A 4,288-nucleotide genomic window follows, 5' to 3' on the forward strand; every position below is an offset into this window, starting at 1 on the left:
TTATCTTTTGTTGAGTACACTCAAGGAGATAGATTTTAGAGGCATGTTAAGCTAACACATAAGATGTGTGAAAACAAAGAGTTATTAGCTTAATGATCTGGGAGTTGTATGGAGATACAATTAATAATAGTATCTACCCAAATATTATATTAGGGTTTGTTGAGTACACTCAAGGACTTAATATAATAGAGGGGATCCCAGCCCACTGGAAGTCAAGCATGGACTCCATAAATTTATGTGTAAATTTTATTTAAATAGTGGGAGCATAATTAATTTAATAAAAGTCCATGTTAAATTAATTAATGCATTTTATATATTTTATTATTTTCCTTTTCGTCATTTACATTTATATTGAATCTGAGTAATCATATGTTTTGAATGGCATACTAGATGCCAACAACCAAACTATATTTTCTTAATTGACACTGCAATTTGAAAATTGTTCTTATGCATGAGAAAATTGGTCACGTCCTTGAGTAACTATTTCCAGAGACACCTGCTGATGACTCGATTAAAGAAGAGGTGGCTACTATAGTAAACGCAGTGATGATAATAGTACTGCAACGTATGTGATACTTGCAACTATGTCACTGAGTTACAAAAACAACTTGAGAGTATAGATGTTAACACATAATTCTTCACTACAAAGAGTTGTATGATAATAATCATGTGTGGAATGATATGAGACTTCCAAACAACTATACCGGTGCAAAATGATAGAGTAATCTTCAATCGATGCTTAGACACTGAAGATGATTGACGTTGAGAAATGTCTCAACTGTATTCAATCATAAACCATGAACTAAGTAGTGACTTGGTCCTGTAATCTCCGTCAGCTAAAGCTATTCACAACTAATTATGAATTTAACGTGAATAAGCTCGAATGTAAAAATATTGAGTTGTTTAACATGCTTAGGACTGTTAACCCCTTTATCAAAGTTGGTAGTGGGCAAACCATTGATTCCTCTAAAGATATTAAGAGGAAGACTAAAAGGGCTTTGTGAAAGCACCCAATATGGTTAAGACAGTATAAGCGAATGACAAATACCAAATCTAATGACCATTGGTTTCATTATAGAATGAAAGGTCATTGGAAGGAATATTGCGTGACTTACGTCTACTTCACGAGTTTCTTAGGTATTTGATACCAGATGTAAATCTCATATTTATACAAATATGGAGAAACTAAAAAGAAGTAGACCACTGCGAAAGGGAAAAGTTGACATACACGAGCAAAGGTTGCTACATTACCTATATGAATATACTTCTTACCATTGCCTTTTGGTTTAGTATTGGAATTAGAGAAATGTCGTTTTATGCCAACTATAGTTGGAACATTAAAATGAATTTCATGTTCGGACATGAACTATTTTAATGTTAAGGACAATTGTTTGTTCTTGTTTATCTTCTCAAAGATCCTAATGGCTATGGTAAATTATAAAACGACATTTATGTTCTTTAATACTAAAGATTCTATAATAAGTATAGAAATTATAAGGCATAAATACTATAATCTAATTATTACCAAAAATCTGGCATGACAGACTTTGTCATTTAGATGAAATATATTTCCAAAATTACATAAAAATGTATACTTGGGATTAATTCATTTTGACAAGTACAAATTATGTACGTCTGGCACAATAACCAAATCTTCTTTTGCTTGAAAAGAAGAAAGGTCAGCATAATTACTGGTCTAATGTATAGTGATGCATATGGATTCATGTCAATCAATGTCAGGTAATGTTTCTCTTATTTTATCAATGATCAAGTATACTTGATGAAAACTCAAACATGAAACTCTTGAAAAGTTCAGGGGATTCACACTAGAATTAGAGAAACAAAGAGGTAAAGATACCTTCACATTAAGATTCGATCAAGTGAGAGTATCTTAAAGATAAAATTTAGATTATCTAAGAGAGAATGAGATTCTCGTGCAGTGGACTCCTTCATATGCACTGCAGCAAGGTGGTGTATCTAAAAGGAGGAATCGTTAATTATTACATATAATGCGATTAATAACAAGCCATGCAAATTTCTCAAAATTGTTTTGAGGTCACGCATTGATTGCAGTGTGCAACACACTAAATCATGTCCCATCTAAATTGGTTAACAGAATTCCATACGAGTTATGGAAAGACAATAGTCCAAATTTATCTTATATAAAAGGTTGGGGCCATGACGCTTATTTGAAGCGCCTTAAATCGGATAAGTTTGAGACCGAACCCGATAAATACATATCTGTGTGATATTCAAAGGAGACATTTGAATATAAATTCTATTATCATGAAGAAAATCTTCGTCTCACGACACATCGTCTTCTTAGAGAAAATGTTTACTCTAAGAGAGGATAGTGGGAGTAAAATAGAATTTTGAAAGAGTTCAAGAGTCTACAGATATAGTTAACCAAGTAGATAAATCCGAGTTTGATCCCATATCTGATATGTGACATACTTTGAATCAGGAAGTAAAGACTCCTAAGGACATGACAGCTCTATGTGAATCTAGTAGGCTCATTCGACTTTCAAGAAGGTGCGAATCATTAATCAGTGATCCAGGATAATGAACCTGCTAGTTGCAATAAAATAAAGTCAAATGTTGACTTAAAAGAGACAGCAAGAGGCCATGAAACTCGAAATGAGACTCGACGCAAATGAACAAGATTTAGACCTTGGTCAAGCCTCCTAATGGAATAAAGCCCACAAGCTTTTGTAAATAGTTTACAAAAGAAAAGGTCAATATGGATATGAATATCCATATATACAAAGCAAGACTAGAAGCAAATGTTAAATGTTGACCTTGGTGAAATATTTCTCATGTAGCCTTGCTTAAGTCCATTCGGTTTTTATTTGCAACAGTTGTATATCGTGACTATAGGTTAAGAGAAGTCTCTTGGAGCTGAAATCTAAGATTTGATGAAAAGTCAAAGTGTTTGATTTTATCAAATTTGAAAATGAATTGTGTGTTTACAAGAAGATAGTGGGAGCATTTTTCGTATTCCTAAAATGACATCTCTATATTTCAATCGTTGAAATAATGGTTAAAAGATTTATTCATAAATGATATGGGATAAGCAACTTGGTCTATAGAGGTAGATCTAGAAGATTGCTTAACTCATCCCAATTTATATAGATGAAATCTTGAGAAGATTTCATATGGAGAAACTGGTTTACTCTTAAGCGGTATGTTGGAAAGGTTTTAAACGTGAAGCAGCCGTTGATTCAATAGTAGAAACCTAATACATGGATACTTCAGAAGTAGCAAAGAGTTGCAATATGGATCATAATGTTCATAAATGAACTTGGAGTAGTTCCTGATATTGTTGATCAGATACAATAGTATTGTGATAATAATAGAGCCATTACGAAAGCAAAGGAACTAAGGTCTCATCAATAATCCAAACATGTATTAAGGCAGTATAATCTCATCAGAGAGATAATATATAGAAATGACATAAATAGAAGAGCAAATTTCCACATTTAATAATATTGCAGATCCACTGACAAAGAGTTGTCGTAGTATAAACATGATCGTCATGTAGACTTATGATATTTGATACATAAGTGATTGGATCTAGTGCAAGTGAGAGTTTGTAAATATTATGCCCTAAGTCCAATCAACTTTGGATATAAATACTTTTATATATAATTAATGCAATTAAATGGCAGATATATTATTTAATTAATAGACAATTAAATAAATAATAGAGTCCGTAGATTCAAATATTTGTAATTTGTTAATCACAAGGAGTTGTGATTGTGAGATACAAATTACATCTGATTGAATCTTAAATCATCCGTGGTCGTAAGTAATAACGATACGGATATCGTTATTACGGATAGACCATCACGTGTGTCATTTCTTACTTGTGATGTAAGTAGCTGATCTCACAAGTTAAAGTATGGTGACACTTAAATGAACATGTGGATGTTTTTGTTATAGAACAAAACATTGGAGACCCGTCGAGAGATTCCACATGGATAACTATCTGAGTGTCAGTGGTTAATCTCTAACGTTCGGTAGTGGAATTGGTCATTTAACTTGAGGTCGTCATAGTACCTTATATGAGGACAGTCATACTTTGGCGGTGTTGGATGTTGCTCTGAAAAGGGTCGCTAATACGATATCGTTCGGGTACGTCAAGAATCGTATGAAGGTTGTGATTGATCAATAAAGAATTCGTCACTCTTAGATAGTAGGATAGTAGGAGATTATGATCTACGTTTCATTCAATTAAGTCGATGATGAAATCCTTGGCCAAGGTGTACTCATAAGTCGAAAAGGAGTT

Source organism: Olea europaea, chromosome 20, assembly GCF_002742605.1.
Source record: "Olea europaea var. sylvestris chromosome 20, O_europaea_v1, whole genome shotgun sequence".
Lineage (NCBI taxonomy): Eukaryota > Viridiplantae > Streptophyta > Magnoliopsida > Lamiales > Oleaceae > Olea > Olea europaea.